At 42.5% G+C, this 12877-nt stretch overlaps 1 pseudogene across 1 annotated transcript in view; it reads right to left on the reverse strand.

Annotated features, from left to right (window-relative positions):
• Positions 1–11: 11 nt before the first annotated feature.
• LOC308689051 (scavenger receptor cysteine-rich type 1 protein M130-like) overlaps positions 12–12877 on the reverse strand; it is a 28472-nt pseudogene continuing 15606 nt past the window's right edge. The window contains exons 13-22 of the transcript in view: positions 10297–10611; positions 9857–10219; positions 9502–9819; positions 5637–5939; positions 4064–4378; positions 3760–3960; positions 3566–3661; positions 3310–3369; positions 1454–1517; positions 12–21 (exon numbers count right to left, since the gene is read on the reverse strand). The product of the transcript in view is annotated as a scavenger receptor cysteine-rich type 1 protein M130-like (transcript). The remainder of the gene's footprint in view (positions 22–1453; positions 1518–3309; positions 3370–3565; positions 3662–3759; positions 3961–4063; positions 4379–5636; positions 5940–9501; positions 9820–9856; positions 10220–10296; positions 10612–12877) is intronic.

Genomic DNA, 12877 nt, shown 5'->3' on the forward strand with positions numbered 1-12877 from the left:
AACAAAGGTGGCTAAATGGGACTACAGAGGTTGTCAGGGACATTAAAGACTTAAAGGATGCACTATGTCAGGATTCTGAGTCCTGATTTTGGGAAACTGTTCAAGTACACACTGATGCCTCACAACATGGCATTGGTGCTGTAGCCTACTCCTTCAAGAGGAACAAGGTCAACTCAAGCCAGTTGTATACATCAGTAGGAAACTCCTGCCCAGAGAGGTAAACTATTCCACTGTTGAAAAGGAGTGCCTTGCTGTTAAGTGGGCCCTGGACTCTTTAAGGTATTATTTGAAAAATCTGAAAATTCCGGTTGGAAACTGATCACTGAGCATTGGCCTGGTTAGGCCGCATGAAAGACACAAATCCTCGTAGTGGTTTCTGGCCATACAACCGTTTGACTTTGAGGTGCTGCACAAGTAAGGGTCACAAAATTACTCTGCAGACTTTCTCTCATGGACACCACAGGCGGTGTCTGGAGAGGGAGGGGGAAATGTCACAGTAGTCTGTGACTAGAGACTCTTATTTTGTAAAAGGACTCTTATTTTGACCATGGTCTGAGAAGATACATGCATACATACAGTTTTCATACTAACATAACACATTATCTGTTTTGCGCAAATTTTAACACAGATATGTGTGTGTGACTGATTGTGTATTTAGTGTTGTTCCTGTCCTCACCATGCCCTTTTTCTATAGTTTAACATTTACTGAGTCATTAATTTCACTATGTTGATTTATGTATTGTGTTAAGAAATCAAACAAGACCGGTAACCATGTTAAATGTTTGTTGTTTTCAATTAACCACTTGCATAATATAAATTGTCATACTTACGTATACTGGAACATTTTCCCATACCAGTCACTTCATTTTTACACCTCCATCTGCCGGTACATTCAGAGCAGTGGTGCTGCTACTGTTTGAAACATCTTTGGGGCCTCTTTATGGAAGTTGGCACACCTGTCTCTGTTACAAGGTCTATAGCTATTTACTCTGCAGAAAGTTAGCGACTACTGCACACTTTGCATCTCAGCATGCGCTGACCTCGCTCTGATTTTACTTGGCCTACCACTTCGTGGCTGAGTTGCTGTTGTTCCCAATTGCTTCTACTTTGTTATAATACCACTAACAGTTGACCATGGAATATTTAGTAGTGATGAAATTTCACAAATGGACTTATTGCACAGATGGAAATCTACCACAGTACCATGCTTGAATTCACTGAGCTCCTGAGAGCAACCCATTCTTTCACAAATGTTTAAAGCAGTCTGGATGCCTAGGTGCTTGATTTTATACAACTGTGGCCATGGAAGTGATTAGAACACCTGAATTCAATGATTTGGAGGGGTGCCACAATACTTTTGGCAATATAGTGTGACCCCACTGCTGATGAACAGGACTCCTCCTCTACCTTACAGAGACACTTTACTGAGGAGACACACACATAATAAACTCACCCAGCCGTCATGAGAGTGAATGTGGGAAACACTTCAGCGTACATATAGCGCCAGAGTCTGACACCTGCAGAGAAGAGATACAAGCACTGATAACTAACTGCTGACCACAAACACTAAGACAGAGAGACATATCAAAATACTGCTACAGAATAACAGTTTACAATATTTCATAGAACTTTATTGAATTTAGCATTTTGTGTACAAAAAAACATTCCCCAATTTCACAATATAATAATAATGACATAATATCCATGCACATAGTCAGTCTGATTTTAATTGCTAATTAGAAAACATTAAAATTAATATATATATATATATATATATATATATATTAAAATTGGATTCAAATATAAAACAAGTACATAAAACAAATGTACAAGTACAAATGTACATGCTGTGTATGTCTGACTGTCAAAAAACCCTCTGCGGGACATAAAGTGAACAACATGCTCTTCTGCTCAGTTCAAAGAGTCATTACAATCTTTTGATGTAAAGATCCTTGATCACAGCTGCTGTAAACTTACTTCCCAAAGTACATTCCAATGTTCTTTAGCTAAATATATATATATATCCACCATTAGTGGGTCTACATTCAAAAGAAATATGATATTTTTTATAGGTTGAAGATGCTGTGAAATATTAAAGACTGGAGCAGTGGAAGTTAAAGCATCCAAAATGTTACATAAAAGATTGGTGGACAGCAGTGGAAACTTCTAAGACACTTAAACTGCAGAAAACTTAAATGCTTTGAAAGAATTTGAGGCAGTGGGTGTGGTTTCAGTTATAAAGTCCCTCCCTGTTTTCCTGGCTCCTCCCCCACATCATCATAGTCTGTTAGTAGAAAACAAGAGCAAATAAATTATCAATATATGCTTTAAAAAGTATTATAAATGAACACATCAAAATTGGGAATTTGTCAGTCAAGTTAAATGACCTACCATGATCGCAGAAATTTATATTTGAATGTGATTATAAAAAACTAAACGTAAACGTTCAGTGTAAGGTAAAAAGGTGTCCGTAACATACCACACATGCCACTCATATATTCCCTGATATTCTTCACATCATCATACGCCTCCTGAACACCCTCTAATATAAATGTTTCTATTATTAATTACATGAGTATAAATGCCACTATAATTTGACAATAAGACAAACAAATAAACAAAGAAAAAAATCATTTGAGAGAGTGATTTGAATCCCACACCTGTTTTATCATTGGAGAATTGTCGTACAATGATGACATCATCATAGTTTTCTAGCAAATCAAAAGAGACAAATAGACAAAATAATGAAAAATTAAATGCATCCATTAAATGTGCACATTTTGGGATTTTGAAACAGTGCAAATGTATAATTAAAATGCATAGGCTATAAATCTATATTGTTAAAACCTGTAAATGATAATAAGAAATAAACCTGTATCACGAGATCTCAGTCCAACAGTGATTACATCATCATAATTCTCAGGTGTGATTTGCTGCTCTTCTAAATGAGTTAACAGCAAGGAGGAAATAAACAAAAACTGCTTTAACTATTCAGAGGCCCAATAGTTCATTTAATTTAGTGAAATGAGTTAAAGTCACTGACCTTTATTTGGCCCTTCAGTGGTGATGTCATTATAGTAGTCAGGTGCAGCTCCTCCTGCAGAATTTGCTTTTAAAAGCATCAATGAAAAAAAAAGAGAGATTCAATAAATCCTTATCTGAATTATTACGTGCTGGGTGGTTTATATAATTTAAACTCAGTTAAGATAACCAGCTAAAAGAATGTTTTTAATTAATTCAACATCCATTCATTTCTGTATATAGAAGATAAGATTTGAGTTATATTGAATTATATTTGAGTCCTCTAACCTGAAAGAAGCTCATCAGCATCTTCATACCCAGAATGCTGTTCTTCTGAAAGGACACTTCCTATTATGGAGAAGTAGATTCATCAGACACACAATCAGCCAAAATCCCCACTTCCTTTGAATCTCAACACTAACACTGTATAATTTCAGATAACATACAAAAGTCCCACAAATGGATATATGTGATTTACTCTACTCTCCGCTATGAATAAAGTGATTATGATCTCCTCAAATCAGACTCTATGACATTTACTCACCCCTCTGAGTGAATAAACTCTGTCTATTACTGGGTCTGTGATGAAGCTCCTCATAAACGGCCTCAGTCGTCGTCCTGTGTCTCCTCTTAGAGAGAGCTGAGAGTGTAGACAGACAAACCTGCTGTCAGTTCACAACACATGACTGATCACACACTGAATAACACACAATATGACAGTCTCTGGATCTCTCCTACCTCTCCTCATCACTCTGTTCTGCTGAATCAGTATAAGCAGTGGCACTAAGAGCAGTAAGAGCAAAACTCCCAGTACAACCACAAGCACAGAGAGAGACACTGGAGGAGTTTGTGGAGGAGTGACTGATGTTGAGCGCACTGTCTGAGAAACTGGAGGAGAAGCTGATGTTGTTGTGGCAGGAGTAGTGGGCACTGACAAATCTGGCAAAACAGACACAAACACATTCAAATTCATGCAAATACACAGTTAGTAGCACTAAAATGATGTGAAAATGACTAATATTGGTCAGTGTGTTGCTGTGACCTGCACAGGTGAGTCCAGTGTGCTCTTTGTGGGAGCAGTCAGTGTGGTTCTTCAGGGAGAGAGGACAGTCCCACAGGTGAATCTCATTCCCTCTGCACTCGACTCTGTTCAGCCACACAACACCTTCACCAGCACCAAAGACTGAATTCCCATCAGCCCTCAGTGCTGCTCCACAACCCAGCTGCCTGCAGACCACCTGAGCATCGCTGATGTCCCACAGATCAGCACAGACTGAACCCCACACAGCGTTATGATACACCTCCAGCCTCCCAGAGCACCGGCCCAAACCTCCCCTCAGTCTGAGAGGAAGGCGTTCTAAATTGCGCATAGAAGACAACACATTAATATCCAGAAGAGTACTATTCTGGTCACATAACTGTTATGATGTACTTTGCCATCAAATTAACTTACCTGAACACTGTCTCTGGTAGGGAAATGTAGACCATGTCAAATAGCTTCGAGGGGATTCAAGACTTTTATGTTCTGGATTCACAAGTTAGAGCATTATAAACATTATTCATTTTTGTAAATGTTTACTAATAAACATGCTAAAGTTAACTAATGAAACCTTTGTGTAAAGTGTTACCAAAAAAAGGATATTTCTCCATAATGCTGTCAATTTACAGTGTCGCAATGACTGTCTTTGGCAGTGCCGCAGCTGTCAAGAGTTCAATGTGAGTAGATGACATGAAGCGGCCTGAGTTAAACTACACTAATAACAGGTGGGCGTTAATTTCCCAATACAGCTGCAGATCGCAGTGAAGTTCAGTGGGATTTTTGTCCCCAAAATAATAAGCAGCAGTCATATACCTTATTTGGGGAGTATTTTAACTAATGGTGCTGCAAGCCGTGCTCCGTTTGTCTCATCAGTATTTGGCACAGAATGCAATTCATACATGTTTGTGGGGTAGTGCTCAAAACAGAATTCCTTAATTTTATTGGCTTGACCCTGAGCTAATTTGTATTCTTAGTAGTGTTCAAAAAGTTTGTGTTTAATTAATTCAGTTGCTGTTTTTATCTAGTATTAACATGGGTTACTATGGAGACCAGAAATAGGACAATGGACGTTCGAATCTGTCATGGCAGCACTCATTGGTTGCTCAAGAAAAAAGGTGGAGAATATATTATATTTGTCACGGTGTGCTCAACGACGCCTCCTCCTGGTTTCTCTAGATCACTCTCCCCTGAGTTCTAGGACTCATCACACTCATCACCTTCCATCCCTGTCGTATCCTCATTATCACTGCCACCTGTTCTCACTCAACTTCCCTTTATCTGGACCTCGCTCCCCTCTGTTCCCTGCGAAGTCTTGTTTCTGCCACGGCGTACAACTCTGAGCAATCTCCTGATATTTCCTAGTATTCCCTGTTTCTCGATCCTAGCCTGGTTCCAAGGACATTTGTATGAACGTTTGCTGCCTGCCCTGACCCTTGCCTGGTATCGACTCCCAGTTCTGGACTTCCCCTGAGTGCTTCTGCATTACCATTTCTGTTCTACTCTGTTTTCTTGTGTGTTCCAATAAAGTATCTGCACATGGATCCGAAAGCCTCTGCTTCACAATATTATACCTTACCTGAGCAGGTGATTTTGGCCACTTCATTTTCACCACAGTCATTCTTTCCCAAAGGTGTAGACGGACACTGCCACAGATTTGTATCATGTTGTCGACATTTTACTTTATCCAGCCAGTTGTGAGCTGATTCCACCCTTGTTATAGAATTGGAAAAAGCACCAGATCTTCCACAGTTCAGTTCTTGACAGATCAGACTCACTGTGTCTATGTCCATCTGGTTCCAGCACACATTACCCCAGGATCCATTGTAGAAAACCTCCACATTCCCTTCACAGCCCTCAGTTAACCTGATCTCTTTAAACTCTAGATGGAAACATAAACACAACCTAATAGCTTTCATCGAACTCCATTTATTTCAACTATTGAATTTTACATATACACTCACCTAAAGGATTATTAGGAACACCATACTAATACTGTGTTTGACCCCCTTTCGCCTTCAGAACTGCCTTAATTCTACGTGGCATTGATTCAACAAGGTGCTGAAAGCATTCTTTAGAAATGTTGGCCCATATTGATAGGATAGCATCTTGCAGTTGATGGAGATTTGTGGGATGCACATTCAGGGCACGAAGCTCCCGTTCCACCACATCCCAAAGATGCTCTATTGGGTTGAGATCTGGTGACTCTGGGGGCCATTTTAGTACAGTGAACTTATTGTCATGTTCAAGAGCCAATTTGAAATGATTCGAGCTTTGTGACATGGTGCATTATCCTGCTGGAAGTAGCCATCAGAGGATGGGTACATGGTGGTCATAAAGGGATGGACATGGTCAGAAACAATGCTCAGGTAGGCCGTGGCATTTAAACGATGCCCAATCGGCACTAAGGGGCTTTTAGTGTGCCAAGAAAACATCCCCCACACCATTACACCACCACCACCAGCCTGCACAGTGGTAACAAGGCATGATGGATCCATGCTCTCATTCTGTTTACGCCAAATTCTGACTCTACCATCTGAATGTCTCAACAGAAATCGAGACTCATCAGACCAGGCAACATTTTTCCAGTCTTCAACTGTCCAATTTTGGTGAGCTTGTACAAATTGTAGCCTCTTTTTCCTATTTGTAGTGGAGTGGTACCCGGTGGGGTCTTCTGCTGTTGTAGCCCATCTGCCTCAAGGTTGTGCGTGTTGTGGCTTCACAAATGCTTTGCTGCATACCTCGGTTGTAATGAGTGGTTATTTCAGTCAAAGTTGCTCTTCTATCAGCTTGAATCAGTCGGCCCATTCTCCTCTGACCTCTAGCATCAACAAGGCATTTTCGCCCACAGGACTGCCGCATACTGGATGTTTTTCCCTTTTCACACCATTCTTTGTAAACCATAGAAATGGTTGTGCGTGAAAATCCCAGTAACTGAGCAGATTGTGAAATACTCAGACCGGCCCATCTGGCACCAACAACCATGCCACGCTCAAAATTGCTTAAATCACCTTTCTTTCCCATTCTGACATTCAGTTTGGAGTTCAGGAGATTGTCTTGACCAGGACCACACCCCTAAATGCATTGAAGCAACTGCCATGTGATTGGTTGATTAGATAATTGCATTAACCCCCTGAGGTCAGCGGTATCGCCGGCGATACCAGCTCGCTTTTTTTCAGTTCAGTTCAAAAGAAATTTATTTTGCTCTGTGGACTTTGATATTACAAGCAAGTTTCATACATCAATCGATTCTGTTAAATGTGTATTATTTTTGTGTATACTCACAATAAAAACAAAGTGTTGTGCTTTTTGCCAAATAAAGAAAAATAAACGTGATGCGAGTTCTGCCTTCTATCTGCAAGTGTAGTCCATTCTGAAACGCGTCCGAAAATGAACAATAACTCAGCGAATACTCAGTCAAACAGGCATTCAGACACACAGGCATGAACCTTGAATTCTCTTCTTTTTAATTAAGTAATTTATATAAAAAACAAATATTCTCATCTTGTGAAATCTGTATTAAAAGAGAGCGATTCCAGTCGACCTCATTAGAGCTAATTCAAATGTAATGTGACTCCGCCCACAGAGAGCGCGTGCTATTCAAACGCAAATGGCTGAGGTAATCCGCGCAATCCTGTGAACGCCCCCTGTATCAGCTCGAGACAACCAAAACACAAGTTTATTCAGAACATTACTTGTTTACAACACAGCGCTGTGAGGAATAATGAGGAATACGAGGAATACGAGCTGAGGAATACTAGTAAGTTTTTCCTTCTCGGGTTTCTGTTTATGAATGAATGAATGGCATAGATGCGCGCTGTTTACCACAGCTGGCAAAAAAACAATATTACGTGACAGTTATGGACGCGAACGCTCTAAAACTTTCACAGAGACCTCAAAACAGAAAGTACAAATTCTTCCTTTAAAACGAATTTCGTTTTGTATCAATTGTATCTTAATTTTAATCATTTTTTCATTAACAAATTTCCTGGATTTAAAGTAAATATGGGCTAGCAATCACAACATAAGGTGCTTGAACTGGAGATCATCATGAATCATGAGCCTACTCGCCTCACATGTCTAAAAAATGTGAAATATATTTACAGAAAGCTGTTTCTAAACAAAACCATCCAAAACAAAAAAACTATAGCCTAATAAATGTGCATTTATCCGGTGCGTTCACTAGCCTACTGCAAAGATCGCAAGTCAAAAGCCTATCGTCAACGAATGATGATTTTTTTTAGCAAACCGTATTGCTATACTGAGATGGGTAAAAATCAACTGAAATATGTTGAAATAAAATGTAGGCTATTTGTATAAGCAACGTAAACTGCAAATTAACATTTATATGCCCTAATATTTCATGAAAACAACGTTACAGTCAGGCGAAATATGAAAGACAACATTTTGTTTATTTGGGTACAGTTTTTACTGTAGAATATACTGCCTCGTCAAATAAGCTTTCGTTTAGCAATTTCTATATATAAAATAGCCTACTATTTTTGTCAAAAATAAAGTCATCAACTAAGATATTAGCTGTAATGAATACATAGATAAAATGTAGGCCTATAATCTTTTTTTTTTTTTTACAAAGAAAGAGTACACTTGAAATATTGTTGAAATTGTAATTATTGTTGTAATTGTAACCTTTTTAATAAAATAGCAAAACATATTTACAAGATAGATGTAAGCAAAATCTTAAATGGTCAATATAAGTCTTCTTCTAAATATCCTTTGTCCTTGCATTGTGGCTCAGCCAGTTTCACACCTGTGTGAATGGCTAATTATGCAGTGTCATTATGCAGAGTGGGATGGGACATTGTAATTTCAGGTGTAAACCACTCCTCGTTCACGCCCCCTCGCATATTGGCTTTCCAAGCAAAACCTGTTTTACATCAATTTAAATCAATGTATGGTTTTATGTGAACAATAAAGCAAGACTATTTTCACATAATTTTGAAGAAAAAATTCTAGACGAGGACATCCATTAGTCAAAAGTCTTATTGACACATATTTACTATGTGTTTTGAGGCCTTATTTCAGAAATTTTAGTTTTTAGTTTTTTCAATATCCATGCATAAACATTATTCTCTCAAAAATGAAAACATGTACATTCACGTGGCTCACATATTATTGTAGCCCTGTTTGTGCTTTATAGAGTGAATTTACACCTTTGCCATTAATATGTTTATTAGCAACTGAAAAAAGCACAAATGTCAGGGCATGTCAGAACATCTCAAGGGCCCTAAAAACAGCCCAGACTCCAGAGGGTTAATAAGAAATTGAACAGGTGTTCCTAATAATCCTTTAGGTGAGTGTATATGTATGACTGAAATATACCAAATAATATTTTAGATTTTAAATGTTACAAAATGTTACAAAATAATTTTGTTTTTTAAATGTTACAAAATGTTACAAAATAGTTTTGTTTTTTGTTGTGTTACCTGAGCACACGACTCCTACATCCTCCTTGTGTTGACAGTCATGTTTCCCCCAGCCTGGAGAAGAGCAGTTCCACAGGGACGTCTCATTCCCCTCACACTCCACCTCATCCAGCCATATGGGTCCAGAACCAGGACCAAACTAGGCTGGTACCTGCTGGTTACTGAGGGCCACTCCACACTGCAGCTGTCTGCACACCACATGGGCATCTTTAATATCCCAGAAGTCATCACACACTGTCCCCCATGAGCCGCTGTGAAAAACCTCCAGCCTCCCTGCACAGTCTCCCCCAGAACCCACCAGCCTGATGGACCAGCGACCTGATATTCAGAGAGAGAAAAACACATTATTGATCACTAACAACTGAAGAATCTGCCCAGATGTTGTTGTTCTCACCAAGGCAGGTGATTGACAGCTGTTGTGTGGAGCTGCAGTTGAGAGTTTGTGGAGAGCTGCAGTTCCCCAGATGAGCTTCACTCCCAGAGCACTGGAAGCCCGTCACACACTCATGACTGTGTTCAGGACTGGATGAAGAGGAGCCGGAGAAGTTCAGCACAGAGCCACAGCCCAGCTGTCTGCAGACCACAGAGGATTCAGTGAGACTCCAGGAGTCCAGCAGAACTCTCCTCCAGACCTGATGGATGGAAACTTCCAGCTCCCCCTCACACTGTCTCTCTCCAGACAACCGCACCAGACCGTCATGAACAGCCAGAGAGGAATCTGAGTGAAAGATTTTAATCAAGGTACTGCAAGTTAATTTATGCATTTAAATTATTTTTTCAATAAAACCCCCTCACCAGAGCAGATGACTCCAACATCTCGACTATGAGAACATTCAGCTCGACTCCATGAAGAGATGGAACATTCTGACAGTTTTGTTTCATTCCCGTCACAATCAAACACATCAGCCCAGATTTCACCACTTCCCTCTCCAAACCATTCTGATCCCACAACAGACACGGCAATCCCACAATTCAGCTGTCTACAGAGGACACTGGCAGCTCTTATATCCCAGCATGCATCACACACTGTGCCCCATTCATTGAGGAACCGAAGCTCAACTCTTCCAGAACAGGAGTCTGAGCCATTTACCAGTCTGAGATCAGTGTAACCTGTGCAAAGAATTTTTGTCATTACAATGCCTATTTAAAAGAAAACATATAACATGTAAACCAATCTTGTTTGAGAAAATTCTTTACTTTGTGTGCGCAATATAATGTAAAGAGGGGTCAAATATTACTTTACCATTCAGTAACAATGAAAAAAACACTTAGGGAAAGAAAGTTATTGTCACAGTGTCTGGGTTTTCTCCCTGGGTCTCCACTAGATGTCCTCCTTCCCCACGGTGTCTGTCACATTTGAACTACATTCCCCATGATCCTTATCTCTTCATTGCACTCAGCTGTCCCTAGTCACTCATTATTACACTCAGCCTATTCCCCATTAGTATTGTCATTTACCTGTGTATTTATACCCTGTCTGTTTAGTATGTGTTATGGAGTCTTTGTTGTATGTCACTTACACTTCTTCAAGTCGGTTTCCTAGTTTGAGCTTGTTTTGTTCCTTGTTTGTTTATTTTGTTATATTGGATTGCTAACATGGATTTGGACCCCTGCATGGATGACGACGAATTGGATTGCCCTAATAAAGAAAGTGTTGTATTTGGATCCACCTGTTTCTCTCCCTTTCCTTGGTGTGTGGATCGTGACAGAAAGACTCCGTCACACAATGGATCCAGCAGCATGAACATTTTGCAGGGCCTTGCTTTATGGGCCCGCCAGACCGAAGAGGCCATGGCGCTGAATTCCCCTAAGCACCCTTCGCCGTTGATTCCGCCCAGCTCAGAACCTGCACGTTACCATCGGAAACAGAGGAGTAGAAGGAAGACCTCCTCCGTGACTGTTCCGGTGGTCCCTGTTCCGGTGGTCCCAGTTCCGGTGGTCCCGAGTTCGGTGGTCCCAGTGCTGGTGGTCCCAGTGCCGGTGGTCCCAGTTCCGTGTCGTTCCTGTTTCGGTGGTCCTGAGTCCGGTGGTCCCGAGTCTGGTGGCTCCAAGACACAGGAGGAGGAGAAAGGCTCCCTCCGTCACAGTTCCGGTGGTCACAGTTCCGGTGGTCACAGTTCCAGTGGTCCCAGTGCCGGTGGTCCCAGTTCCGGTGGTCCCAGTTCCGGTGGTTCCGAGTCCGGTGGTCCCGAGTCCAGTGATCCCGAGTCCGGTGGCTCAAAGACACAGGAGGAGGAGAAAGGCTCCCTCCGTAACTGTTCCGGTGGTCCCAGTTCCGGTGGTCCCTGTTCCGGTGGTCCCTGTTCCGGTGGTCCCTGTTCCAGTGGTCCCTAACACGGAGACCATCCCGGAGGTGACTGCCGCCCCTGATGCACCGCCCAGGCGTCTTGCTCTGCCCGCGCCGCCCAGGCGTCATGCTCTACTGGCCCCGCCCGAGCTGCTCGCACTGCCTGCACCACCCCAGCGATCCGTCACGTCTGCCCCTGCCCAGAGACTGTTCACGTCACGTCTGCCAGGCCTGTGTCTTCGGACAAGATGGCCGCTACAGAGGCTGTTCACGTCACGTCTGCCGGGCCTGTGTCTTCGGACAAGATGGCCGCCACAGAGACTGTTCACGTCACGTCTGCCGAGCCTGTGTCTTCAGACAAGATGGCCGATGCCGAGCCTGTTCACGTCACGTCTGCTGAGCCTTTGTCTTCGGACAAGATGGCCGCCACAGAGACTGTTCACGTCGCGTCTGCTGAGCCCGTGTCTTTGGACAAGATGGCCACCGCCGAGCCGGTGTCTGTTCCTGAGCCGGTGGTGTCTGTTCCAGTTCCTGAGCCGGTGGTGTCTGTTCTTGAGCCGGTGGTGTCTGTTCCAGTTCCTGAGCCGGTGGTGTCTGTTCCAGTTCCTGAGCCGGTGGTGTCTGTTCTTGAGCCGGTGGTGTCTGTTCCAGTTCCTGAGCCGGTGGTGTCTGTTCCAGTTCCTGAGCCGGTGGTGTCTGTTCCAGTTCCTGAGCCGGTGGTGTCTGTTCCTGAACCTGAGCCGGTGGTGTCTGTTCCTGTTCCTGAGCCGGTGGTGTCTGTTCCAGAGCCAGTAGTGTCTGTTCCTGAACCTGAGCCGGTGGTGTCTGTTCCTGAGCCTGAGCCGGTGGTGTCTGTTCCTGAGCCTGAGCCGGTGGTGTCTGTTCCTGAGCCTGAGCCGGTGGTGTCTGTTCCTGAGCCGGTGGTGTCTGTTCCTGAGCCGGTGGTGTCTGTTCCTGAGCCGGTGGTGTCTGTTCCAGAGCCGGTGGTGTCTGTTCCAGAGCCTGAGCCGGTGGTGTCTGTTCCTGAATCTGAGCCGGTGGTGTCTGTTCCTGAGCCGGTGGTGTCTGTTCCTGAGCCTGAGCCGGTGG

This window comes from Scardinius erythrophthalmus (genome assembly GCF_964197995.2).
Source record: "Scardinius erythrophthalmus genome assembly, chromosome: 4".
NCBI lineage: Eukaryota > Metazoa > Chordata > Actinopteri > Cypriniformes > Leuciscidae > Scardinius > Scardinius erythrophthalmus.